Raw genomic sequence first — 14,158 nt, 5'->3', positions numbered from 1 at the left:
ATGTTATATTTTGCCTCAACTTAGGGTGTTTTTCTACATTGTTTTTGCAAAGATCAGAACAATTATGAAATTTGCTAGCCTGGCATTCCAGAACAAGAGCAGCTTTCATTTGTGGGGATAATTTTAACAGCTTCAATGCATCATTTATATCATTTGTAGTACCCAAAGCTGAATCTTTTCATCATTAGCCACACATTGTATTAGATACCTGTTGGGACGTACGGCCCAGTTGGCAGGAAGATCTCTCATCAAATCCATTCAGAAGAAATTGAAGGGCATCACATTATGGAAATGTGAGAAATCATTTAGAGACCGATGTTTCTATTTCATTTTGTCATTTGAATTCAATGATCCTTCTCCTCTGACTCAGAGACTGCATCAGTCCATAACAGAAATCAGTATGTGTTCAGTACATATTGGAATAACCAAATATTGTGCCACAAAAGCGAAGCTGAAGAAGTAGGAATATCCTTCAATTATTTACTGGGGGCCTACTTCATTTAAAGGGGGGGGATGGGCAGCAAGTGACTGTAGGGGGATGATAGAAATGAGGAACGGATTTGTGCGTCTCCGTCAGATGGTGAGAGGTGTTCATAAATGAGCTGGCACACCTAAGTGTGTGTGCTGAAGGAGGGATTATATTTTTAAGATGGTGCTGGCTAAGCAGCTTCAGCTTCTCCACCTACACACCAAACATGAATCGTAGAATTTAAGCATCAACATAAAAATTAAAGCTTCGTATTAACAATATGGTGCTGGGCTGTTTTTATTGTTGTATTGGTTTAAAAAAAAAAAAAAAACCACATCCTCAGGGTGTTTCTTCCCCTTTGTTCCCATTGCAACACAAAGGTGGTATTTAAAGAAGCAGCCGGAGGCGCAACCCAGCAGCTGAGCGCCAGGAGGAGTCAAGAGGTGAAGCATTAAGGGGAGCACCTTTGAAGGAACATGCCTGGCCTTGGTTTTTCCTCCTTTTCTGAGGCTGTTTCAAAGGACAGTGTGACGCTGCTGAACCCGCTTGTCAGCCTGGCTTTATCTCAAGCCGAGAGGCTCGGCTCACAGGCACCAGCATAGTGCCCGTTGCCTCAGCCTGTCGTTGCAGCATGACAAATTGTGAAATAGAATAGCTGAGGAGAGAGAAAGGGAGTGGGGGGGAGGGGGGGCGTCGATGGAAGGAAAGTGTGGAGAAAAAAGTGCAGAGATAAGGCTGAAAAGAGCACTGGAAAATGAGAAATTAATTGTTTCAACAGCATCTCAATATGACTTTTTTTTTTTTCATGTCTGGCTGAAACAAATTAAATCTTGATGCTCAAGTAAGATTAAATGTAGCATTTTAATGATAGGTTTACGGTGTATATGTGTGCGATAAATGTGACAAATACACCTGTCTTGGTTCACGCATCGGTACGAGTCCCAAACCGCATTCACAGACTTTCTATTTCCCACCCTAATCTCAGATATCTCTATATTTGGAAGCGCTGGGAGCTGCATTTTCAAAGAAGTGCCATGCGGTGTTCTTCACAATAAGAAAATCGGAACCTGGGAATAATCTAAATAAGCTTCTGCCTGAATGTTAAGACCCTGATTGCATTCATTCATGCAGGAGAACTATCACTCTGAGGGGCTTGAATTCATTAAGAAGGTGTTTTCACCTCTCACAGTTGTTATCAGCTGGATATGTGTTTGCTCCTCTTTTTCATTCATTTCCTCTTACTGTGTTGTTTGGTAGCAGACAGGAATAAGCAGTGCTGCTTTGTAAGGAGCTACACAAGATTAGCTGTCATTAAATGTGTGTCCTGAATGTTTGATCATTAAATGTGTTGCAGTATTGTCGGTAGTGGGATGATACCAAAGGTTGTGGTGCAGAATGTATTTATTAGATGTCTGTGAGTACAAAGATGACAGGAAAATAAAGGGAATAATATGTTCTCTATAATATGAAAAAACAATATGGTTTTGGTTAGACCTTGCTCTCATCTTTTTCCATAAGACATAATACATTTTATGCAGAACGTTGCATTCACTAACAAAGTCAAATGTCTTTTAGAATGCAGTAAAACATGTAAATGCAGTAATATAAATAAAATATGTTCTTGTCAAAGGAAACCAATGCTGACTGTAGAACCTCCCCTCTAGGTTTAATCTTAAGAGCACAAGACAGCACTCGCTGGAGAACATTGAAATAAATCATTTTAAGATTTGAATAAATGAGAAAAAACCCCATGGTGATGCCTCAAGGGCTCTATGGTTGAACAGATGAGCTAGTAGGCTAATAATTCCTGGGATAATGATTCTATTCGTATTATCACAGAACATATTACAGCTGTATCTGATGTGAAGCGCTGTGACACTCAGCACCCACGGCAAAGAAAATACTAGGGTGACGTTGCTAGGTTTCCAAATTAATGCCTCTCTCCTAATACCATGACCCTGGAAGCCTTGTTCATAATCAGGTGGTAATCGTCAGTTATCACTGAAAGTGTTATTTATCTTTCAGGATCTGTAACTATATGCACACATTGTTTAATTGAAACAGACACGAAAACAGACATGAAAATCACATAGATAGAGATAGATAGATAGATATATACTTTAATGATCCCATGGGAAATTCAGGAAAAAAATGACTTTCATTGGGGGATGAAATGTGAACAATTTCAGGTATGATTATTTTGCCTAAAAAAAAACAGGCATCCCAGGATTCTTAGCCAGATGCCTGTCTGGAATCGCTGCCACCTTCACCCTCCTACAGCTGTTCCCTTCCTGCTATCAGAGCAGCATTTTCCAAAGCAGATCTTTAATCGTGTGCAATTTGTGTTAGTGACCCGGTGACAACAGGGACAGAGATAAGGCGAATAGGTTGCTCTGGTCAATCAGGATGGAAGGAGAGGGTGCCCTGCTTTATTTCCAACTGTAATAGCCATTCAACAAAGGGCGAGGGGCCGGCCACACAAGGCAGCACACATTGTTCTACTGTCAGCACGACCCTGCTGATGTGGAGCCTGAACCCACCTGCTGCTGCTGTGCACTCTCCTAATCCTAAAAGTGATGTATGTTGCATTTTTGTTACTGCAAGTTCTCAAAATCAGATCGTTTCTTTTACACATCATCTAGTTTATTTCAATCCCTGCAGTTCTTCTGTTAATTATTCGTGATATTATGCCAATGACTCAGATATTTAATGACCCTGAAGTGTTTCTTTCTAGATGCTCTTTTTTTTTTACCAAATACCTAGCAAGTTAAGTTTTAATCAGCGAGCATTTAAATTCATATAGTGACATTTAAAATAAATACTCCATTTGCATTACCTTTTCGAGGTTGTTTCTTTCATCCCGGCGGAATAAGCACAACAAAAACCAATTTGCTCTGACAGCATTTTCTATATTTTATACACAGATTGTCTGAAATGTCAAGCATTGCAACTTTAGATGGCAGCAGCATTCTCCCTGTGCTTTTTCGCTTTCTCGCTCTCTGATCAGCGAGGCCTTATGTTCTGATGAGAAGCAGCAGATGAGACAGAAGGATAAAGGTTTGGTTCGTCCTCTCGCGGTGTGTGTGTGTGTGTGTGTGTGTGGTGAAGAGACTCGGCACATTCCCTGCTGTTATCCCGTGTCCTGTGTTATCTGTCATATTTGCTGTGACATGCCCAACACTACCCAGGCTCGGGTTTGACCAGATTAGGAGCTGTCTCTTAGACTTAACCTCATTTACTCATCAACCATAGGCCCCACAGGGCAATGCATGCATGGCTTTGGCTCTGCTCAGTCAACATATATGACATGCACATGATATTGCATGCAATTTTCTAAAGGACATATAACGCCTGAAGAAAAAAAAAGAAATCTGCAAGATAGGCCTGAATGTCAGAAACATCAGGATGCAGTTTTATAGCAAGTGATGCTGTTGGGTAAGGCTATAAAACTGAAGCTGTGCTTCAGTTTTATAGTTTTCACAGCTGCTTTTATATTCTCCCTTATTTGTGATAAATCCTACTTTTTGATGTCAGCGTTCCACAGGAAATCGACCAAAAAAACCCCAAAAAAAGATGTTCAAAATGAATTCTGGTTCTGAGAAACCCCATCGATTATAAAATCCTCTGTCCCACGATTCATCAACCACTTGCACAAACAGCCCCAGCATTTAATTCCAGCTGAAGCATCTCCAGTCACTGTTTGCCTGTGCCTTCTGTTCATAAAACAGCCTCCAGCCTGAATCTGACAAGGCAGCATGTGCATCACTCATCTGGTCTGCTTGTGTCAGGCTATAGAGAAAAGGACTGATCTACCTGATAGCCTGAATGGTTGTATTTGCACAGGGTGGAACGGCCAGTATGGTTGGAGGGAATGACGGTGTCAGCTTTTTAGAGCAAAATGGAGGCACCGTCACACAGAGCTGGGGAGAAAGGCATTAGAGGGAACGGTGGTGCAGACTTAAAAAAAAAAAAATCCGCTAGAGCGGTGGAGGTGTGGGAGTCGGGAGATTTTGAAATATTTTTTTCTGCCTAACAGATTTGCTTCACACCTGTAATATAAATGAAATTCTTATGCATTTATTTTATTAGAGATTGATATTTTTTTCCTGGACGGTCTCTGCATAAAGAATGACAGCTTAAACACCCGGTCGACCATGTTTAACATCCTGCAATCAGGATCGGTCTGTGAGAGGCAGAATTACTTGCTGTAATTAACGCTGATGGGGACACAGTAATTGCTGACTGTGTAAAACATTGAATACTCCTGTTGCATCACCTGATATAATTATGGTCCTCGTGTTTTTGGTGTTGCTTTTGTTTAGTCTGCTTGTTTCTGTTGCCTCTTAAATGAAGACAATCACTTAAAGCTAATATGAAACAATACGCAGGTTGTCATTTTCTTGCAACGCAAACTACCCGAGCACAAAAAATGCAGTGGAGCATTTTATTTTTTTTTAATCTCTTGAGATGACTTAAATTGATTGATAATCTGTTGGCAAATACAGTAATGTTTTTCTGCTTCGTTTGGATACACAAACCTAAGACTGCAGCATCTGTAAGCAAGCCATTCTCAAGTAAACATCTAAAGCCCTCTACTGCTGAGCCCCCCCCCCCCCCCCCCCCAAGACATGGAGAGTGTAATAATATTCAAATGTAGTAGGGAGGGAGTTTGAATTTAATGGAGGAAACTGGAGGGTCGATGCAAACAAGGAACAAACTGGAGTACAAAATCTGGGGTTGGGAGGAATATGTACATCACGTGAAAAACATGCTGTTATCAGGTTAGGCCAATGCTCACACACACACACACACACACACACACACACAAAAACACACACACACACACACGCAGCTGCCCCTTGAGATTTTTGTAATTACTTTGCAGCGAAAGTAGTCTGTGTGTGAGTGGTGGATGGGGTTGGGGGAGGGGGAGGGGGGGCGGTGAAACCTTTATATTTTCACCCACCCTGCTCTCGAGTGCTGTCCGGCATCCACTTTACCATTGTGCTCTTAAATGCAACCTCAAATCAAAAGCGACCAGTTCTTATGCAAGTCATTAAGTAGCTGTTAGAGTCTGCTGTCGTTTGTCCACATCAATCACAGTGATTGCATGAATGGGCAGGTTTTACATCGGCGGGTGGTGTACTTTGGTCTGCTCTTACAGGTGGAGATGGTGACGTGTGTGATTTAGTGCACTGCACACATGAATTGAAGACTTTATTTACATTACCTCCATCTGAAAGTGCAATTACCCTTGCTAAGTGGAGATCAGGAGGTTTGCCCTCAGGGGAGGCAAAAAGGCCGTCTGATCACTTATCTGGAGGTGAGTTATCAGGGGCGTCTTGTGTCAACACAGACCCATCAGGAGCAAAGAGTCAGAGGCAAGGATTGTGCATGCAGTAAGCACGCGACTGGATTAAATGCGTGCAGATCTGCGTTTGTGTGTGTGTGTGTGTGTGTGTGTGTGTGTGTGTGTGTGTGTGTGTGTGTGTAGGAGGTCTTCGCTGTGCTCATGGTTAGTTTCCACGGCGGTCGTTTCGTGTCCTCTGACAATGACGACGGAGGTCTCTTCTGGTTTTCCAGCTCTGCACGCAGACACACGTGTCACACAAACATGAAAATAAAGACACAAGGCACTGGGGAGCGTGATGCGCTGATTCAGATTCAGATTTCTTTCCAGTACATTGTGTTCCCTGCTTTCACTACATGCACTAATGTAGAGAAGCTTCACAATGGAGAAGGTGGCGCTGACTAGGTTGACATGTGTCTCTGAATCAACTGGATATGTTGTCTGTATTAAAGTTTGAGTCAGACTTTCAGGCAAAACAAGCAAAAATGGCACGTTTTCATGATATAAAGCAAAATTAAATACAACATTGGATTAATCACGTTTTCAGGATATTAGACGTCAGCTTTCCAACGCAAAAACGCCATATAATCTTATCTTTGCTATAAAAGCATATTTTTCCTGCCTTTAATCCACTGAGTAATTGAACCATTTGTCTCCAGTGGAACAGCACACGTATCGTAATTGATTGTATTGCCTCCATCGCTATGGCAACTGGAAATTACAATGACGGACATAATTACAGGGTGCAGTGAAATGTCTAAAAACAAAATAGCATTGTTTCTTATTTAACCAACCACTTTTATGCACCCCCTCCACTTATTTGCTTCTCATGTCGCAATTGATTTTGCTTTCGATCTTTCAGGAAGCTGCTGCGGAAACCTATAGCTGAAAAATGCCAATACTCTGAGGGGGGGGGGGTGAACATCGAGGTATTCCCTGCATATAGCGAGCTTTTTTATTCAATAACACTCTAGTGCAGCTTGTGAGGAAGGCGTGACCTCAGCCGTGTGCCCTGAAGTTAGGCAGCTGGCGGTGTCTGATTCCTCTCCTCCTCTCAGTTGCTGCTGGCTTGCCCTAGATTCCCATTATGACATTTCAGGCGGCAAGCAACTCCATTAAGAGCTGCAAAACTGGGGATCTGAACTCATGTTTACAGATTTTAATATAGGAGTTTCTCTGATATATTTTTATGGACCTAGCTCTGTCAGAAGTCATCTGCTCAATGTGACATAGTGAGACAGAACCCTACATTCACACAATGTTGGGCAACAGCTCTCCCTATCAATAGGGTGGATTAACAACATCAGCTCTCCTCTGACCTGTGGGGCCAGATTGGAATAGTGAACAGATAGGGTTCATTATCCCTATCCCAATCCCTGATTCAGATTTCAGTGTTCATCTTGAAAATGCTACTATTGTGTAGCAGAGAAATTTATTTTTTAGCACACTGTACTTGACCAAAATTGTGATTGCAGTTGAGGCTACCTCTCCCTTTCTCTGCTGACCCCTTTGTAAACTCTAAAAACTGCCTGTGGCAATCGTCACAAAAAATCAATCGATCGAAAAGGCTAAGTAGGGTCTACAGTATTTGGATCCGTCTGAAGGCTTCTGGCTCACTGAAATCTTACATTTGTTTCTTCCTTGGGGGTGGGATGCTTGAGGCGGTATTAAATTAGATGTGGTGGAAAATATTCCAAGGTTGCAAAGCATTATGCATGTGACTAAAGCTAACGCTGTGATTTAGAGTGTGCTAATAATTTCCCTATGGGGATTAATAAAATATATACATTTACATCACATAAAGTTGGACGAAGTGTACAACAAATGTCCTGTCTAGACCCATAACGAACAACATCAGCCTATCTTACACTCACTCGGTCAGTAACTCACATCTCATTCCTTTAGTCTGTGCAAAAACAGATTGAAATTTATTTTTATAGGTTAAAAAATGACATGACATAAGTACTTCTGGCAAGAAGCTGTTTTTGAAATATTACACCTCCAAAGAGACAATTTTTTTTTTTTTATTAAGTTGTAATAAGACTCTGTGACACTCTCAAAGAAACTGTCTTTTATTTATGGGATTTACTGATTTGAGACACTGGTAAATGGATCAGAAAAAACAGTAGACGTTCGTCCTAGACCTGGGTTATTTATTATTATTATTATTAATATTATTATTATTATTATTATTATTATTGTTATTATGTGTCTGCTGTATTGAGTCTTTTGTACACGTGAACCAACATTATAATATCTTGATGTCACAGACTATGGAATAGGTCCCTTATGGTAATTGGCCATCTGATTGGGCTTATCATCTCTGCTAATGTCGCTCTCAGGCTGCTGTGAGTGGCTTTTGTCTCCATCTGCTATTCAGTGTGGGTGCATGAGCCTTTTGTCTTGCCTGTTGATTCAATAATAAAGCAACGCTAATATTTGCTCACACCCACAAACATGCAAACACAGATATGGGCAGTAGTTCATCCACATCTATGGCCTAATTGTACAAACACAAAATTTAAAACTGCTGTATGACCGCTAAATCAAATGTAAGACATAAAAAAATCTGATGTTTTATGATTTTAATCACTTATTTTCATTTATTAATATTCAATTACATACCTTTAATCATCTTAATTAGGATCATTCTTTTTCATCATATAATTACATCACATATATGCATATAAGCTTATCTAATAATATATCCTCATGTTTTACATGCCAGTATTTATCATTTGCATCACATAAAGAATCAGATGATGAGGAACCAGTCCTTTGACTATTGTGGACATTAAAGGATTGCTGCACTCTGTCTTTTCACATTTATATAACCATCCCTATGTCAAGACCCACTGCTGTTTCATCTGATGTGCCTACAGGAAATGTACATACCAGTCATTTCTCCACAGAAAAACACAATCATAAACTCCATAGTTGTTGAGCCAAGGGCAGCAGCTGTTTTTATAATCTAATTTCTTTTTCCATTTTCGCTCCGTCACCTATTACTCCTTAATCTTGAAGATCTGAGGCTGCAAGGATCAAATCAAATGCAAAAAAAAAATTGGTAAATATAATCAAAACTGACACACTGGAGTTTATAAAACTCATGACAAAACTTGCACGTAGTGTATTGTGAATGTGTAGCTGTGACTCTTCTGTGAGGGCTTTCCACAATATTTTAAAGTGTGGATACAGAGATTCTATCCGTTTATCCACTTGCGCATTTGTCAAAATCATTGATCATCACCGACTTTGATCAATGAGGCCAGAATCTGAATCTCTGCTCAAGTTCATCCCAAAAAATGTACTTCTGATATAAAGTGGTCAACTCTCAACCCTAACAAGCCCTGATATCAAGAAGAATATGGAACAACAAATATATGAAAATTGACAAATGGGAATGTGAAAACAACATGAGTTATATTTCAGACTCTCCATCATAAATTCATATTTCATATTTGAGTTTCTTCTCCAGTGAGTAAATATTTTATGAGAGAGACAAATTCTGTTCGGCTTCATCAAATATGCAGTGAATTGACACGACACCAAAAGTTACAACAGTTATTGATCTGGGGTTCTTGCATCTTTATTGCTTGAATAACGTCATACATTCTCTCCCTGCCTGTGGCAGCAGAGCCACTTAAAACACGATGAGGGTCCGACTTACCTGACCCTTCTATCTACGTCAGCATTCAACATGACTCATGCTCCCTTCTGTCGTGACTATATATCAGTCCTCCCTCTCTGACGCTTCTCCTTTTGCTCCCTATCATATCCCCCATCCCTCCCTTTTTTTCCCCTTGGCTTTCGTCCCAGTCTCTCTCACGAACACACTAGCATACATATTTCTATTTGAGGCATTCAATTGTAGCAAATATGACAATAAGACTGTGAGAACTGACTGGCTCAAGCAGCTAACCCTGATTACACATCCATTACATGTTTCGCCGGTGCCATGACTTATTGGCGTCATTTTTTCTTCTTTTTTTGTTCTCTGAGGAGTCCCAGAAATAGCATTTCCCATTTCACCCTCTTTTACAGTCTGCCATGCTTTCCTGTTGACAGCTGCCTTGTCACATAAATAGAACCCCCCCCCCTCCCCTTCCCCCCGGGCCTGATTCACGTAGAGGAAAATGAGCGAGGGAGTGGGGCAGAGAAATAGGATGATAACATTTGGCAAAGAGCAGATCCACCTCGATAACATGAGCTCAGGTCATTCCAGGAAGTCCAACAGTTGTGTTATGTCAGTATGAGAGGAAATGCTAAGTAGGCCACGCTTGCTCCAGAAATAACTTCATTAATAGCATCTCTCCAATAGTAAAGGGTTTCCTCCTGTCTGTGTGAAAGACTTTGTATTCATCCATGCATATTTAAGGATCACTTGCAGAGTGATGACCATGTCAGGCTGATAGCACTCCAGCCATTATTCCGTCTGAGCTGTGTTTCCGATAAGAGGCAGGTTTTTTTTGAATGCGAGTGGGAGGAAACTTTTCCACAATCTCAGAACCAGAGGCTATCATGTGGGGAGGGAGCAATGTGGTGAGAAAAAATGAGAGTTTGATGTACTACTAACTGAAACTATTATCTCATGGAGATTTAATTGAAAAAGAATATTCCGTCACATGTGGTTTAAGGGTAAAAACAATGTTGGACGAGAGAATTTTTTTTTTAAAACAAGATTACTTTAGAATTTTTTATATCTTTATTTCAATGCTGTTTTGCCAATATCATGTGCTGACTTGATGAAGGTGTTGCAAGAAATGTGGACGGTCTGTTTTCATGAAAGATTAAGTCAAAATTGGACATAACGGTGTGGATGACACAAACGTAACGCTAATATGTTTTCCATCACTGCAATTACGTTGGCAACGCTTCAGTGCACCAGCATATTTTCTTACTCTGGATGAGCATCTCCAATAAATGTCACCGAATCATCTTCTGAATATGTACTGTAATTGCAAATATCCCCTCGCCTTTCATCACTGAACTGCCTCCTTGCAGGCAGTCAGATAGCTTCCCTCTTCAGTGTCTTGCATCCTCACTCCGTGTGAGCTCATCCAACTCCCTGTGGTCCATCTGCTCATATTGAGGAGGTGCATGGGGCTCATTTGGTTGCTAGTGCTGTTTGCTCCATCTGTTAAAAATTCACAATGATTATGGCCACCAGGAGAAGAAGCTTGTCAATAAAGGCTATGGATTTTTCAGAGGCAAAGGCGTGGGAACAATAACAAGCTGCTGTGTGCCGTGAAGGCCTTTCATTTCAGCCTGCAGGGAAAAACTTGAATTACTACCAAGGCCAATCTACTTTATTTTGATGGGCCTTGCTATTGCACATATTCGTAGATACGAACAACAGCATGCACACACACACACACACACACACACACACACACACACACACACACACACACACACACACATACACACAGACAGACAGACGGACGAAAGGACGGACGGACGAACAGATAGATATATAGATCTGCTGTTATCTAGTTCTTTATCGGCCAAGTAATATTTACTCGCTGTGATTTATGTCCTTTATGTCCTCTCATGACATCATTCTCTGAATAAAATGCATCAGTGCACACGTTTATTCTTATATTTTCTGGTCTGTCATCGTGATGGCATTTGTGGCTGTGTTTTATGACAGTGCTATGCCATCATCATCTCCAACAAAGCAGATTTCATGTTCCTGCCACGCCTAACTGAAACATTTCGGTTTACACTGGGAATGTGATTCAGTATCCTCTGGCCTCCTATACTGATTTCCTTTATCTGTTTCTTGTCAGCAATAATGTAAAATCGGCTCAGCAACGGGCTTCGTGTTGTGGCAACTGTTGTTTGCCAAGATAAATCTAACCATGTTGCCTAACCTGCTGTAATCAATAGTCTGTGTTAGTGGAGGAAAAATAAAATATTTTGTGATAAAATCAGAACACGTGAACCTATCTGCACAGAGAGAATGCTGATAGAATTTTTTAAAAAATGAATAGGCTCTCTGACGACATAATCCAAACCGCAGGCCAGTTGTTGAATTTCAAATTAGATTTATAAACATGTGTTGCCACAGATAAATACTGGAATACTCTCTGTATATTTTCCTGAAAGATAAACAGCCTGGTAAACCGCTGCTAATAGAGACGTAGGGATCCTTGTTCACTGTGGCACATTTGAAAGAGATGTCTGCAGCTCTAATGTGAATTTGTCATTGACACCAAATCCCACGATGAGACAGAAAGCAGCTTCTGACAAGAACGTCTCAATGTAAAACACCTGTGTTTAGATTCTTTCACCATGAAAACAAACGCTACTAATTTAATCTTTGTCATCGGTCTGAATGAGTCAGGATTGCCTGTTCTGCTGCACAGATTCCTCTCATCCTATATGCATACCTTTGATAAAAGTTTCATGCAATTTATCTACATTTTTGAGCCAAACAGTTGTCCTTGAGCTTTACAAAATGTTAAAAATGTTGTTTTTTTTAAATATTCTGCATTCAACCCTTTATCTGGATCCACTCCAAAATTCAGTGGTTCCCTAATAGGTGCCGACTCTATCACCCCAGCATCATTTATACTTCTCATCATGCATCACAGGACAAGTTTCCAGTCCAGTTATTTTAGGGGCTGTGTTTTCTGTTTTTGTCGCACACCTGTGTTCCTGTTCCAGACTTCCTGCTCCCATCAGGATGTTATCCCATCCTGATTGTTTCACATTCCAGCCTCCAACTATTTCTGCTGAGATTATTTGTTTCTTCCTCCTTTAGATTGGTGCCTGATGTTGCTCTCTCTTTTTTTTGGCAAGTGAATAGCATGATTTATCAGCTAAGTCCCATGTTTTTGTTTTATTTGGAGTTTTTTTAGTCTAGATTTTGAGTCAAATTGTGGTTTTAGTCTAGACAGTAAGTGACTGCGACAGTCCAAAAAACCTAATTTTGTAATGTTTAATAAAAATATCCAATTCCACCCATTTAATCTGCGTCATGTGTTCCTGGATTCCTTTGCCGACCCTTCCATCAAGTTTCATTAAAATCGATAAATACTTTTTGCATCCTTCTGCTAACATATCATAAGGACGGCCTTTTCTTCTTGCTCAACTATTGTTGATTCAAAGCATGCATGGGACTGGCTTGCCGTGAGGTTTTTTTCCTTCAGAATAAATAGAAATAGGTCTAACCTTGATGACCCATCGTGTTTTCCTTCCTTAAAACTCTGGTTCTACACTAATACCCTTTCCTGGCAGACAGCAGCCTAATGAGATAAAGTTGTATATCAGGTTTAGGCTACACAGACTGTATCCTACAAGCCTGTTCCTTCCCAATTTCTTGTCAAAACTGCTGTACATCAAGATATATTCTGGCTTCTTGGAGTGGTAACACAGGCCAAAGTGAGAGTGACACAATGATTAATAGTAAGATTTATAAATTTATATGGGTCCTCATAAACTTCCCATTAAAACATCTTCTCCTCTGACCTCCACTCTCAGGATGCCCTATCTTGTCAACACTGCCATGCAGACGATGATTAATACTCCATTATTAATAATTGACTGTCTAACTAATAATTGCTTGTGCTCATTTAACAATCTGGCCACAGACTTTGCTGTAACTGCTGGGATGGATCAGCGCTTCCACAGCAGTGATCAGCCACTGTGGGGGCGTCATCATGTGTCACAACTTCCTGCATCACATTTCTCCTCATACTGCTATCTCATTGGAAACTACATTTGCAATTTAATATGACAACTTGATCAGACACTGGACAGCTTGTTTGGTAGCAGACTAGCAACTCCGTAAATGACTTTTAAGCATACGCTTATTCCCAGGTGCTAATGTTAGTGGGACTTTCTTTTGCCCTTGCATGATATATATTATGTGAAAACGTTTGTGCAAAGAGTACAGTACAGTGATGCTGCTGCTTTATAACCACCAGGATCTGAGTTTCTGTTGCTTGGAAATTAAAATAGAACACAAAACAAACACACGGTAAAGTCAGTGCAAGGTGACAGAATTTATGCTGAATCTGTGGACTCTGTTGAGGAGTAAACCAAGTTATTCTTTTACTATGACAAATTCTTCTCACCTCCTAAAATGAGGTGTCCATTCTATTTTCTCTCCAAGTTGGCATTTATAGCAGGAATAATATCCTCAGTCGCCTGTAACCTTTATAACTCACTCATAACAAGTAAATGAAAATTTGTAATATAAGACTTCATTTTCCTAAAGTCTGGGTTAAAATGGTTTAACTTACTCAAAAAAAAACCCCATGATAACCATCAACCTTATGAAAAGCAGTTAAACAGCTGAGAGGTTTCTAGTGTGTGAAGAGTTCTTGTTC

The sequence above is a fragment of the Antennarius striatus genome, chromosome 20 (assembly GCF_040054535.1).
Source record: "Antennarius striatus isolate MH-2024 chromosome 20, ASM4005453v1, whole genome shotgun sequence".
NCBI lineage: Eukaryota > Metazoa > Chordata > Actinopteri > Lophiiformes > Antennariidae > Antennarius > Antennarius striatus.
The sequence above is the reverse complement of the archived record's forward strand: the minus strand, read 5'-3'. Positions refer to the sequence as shown.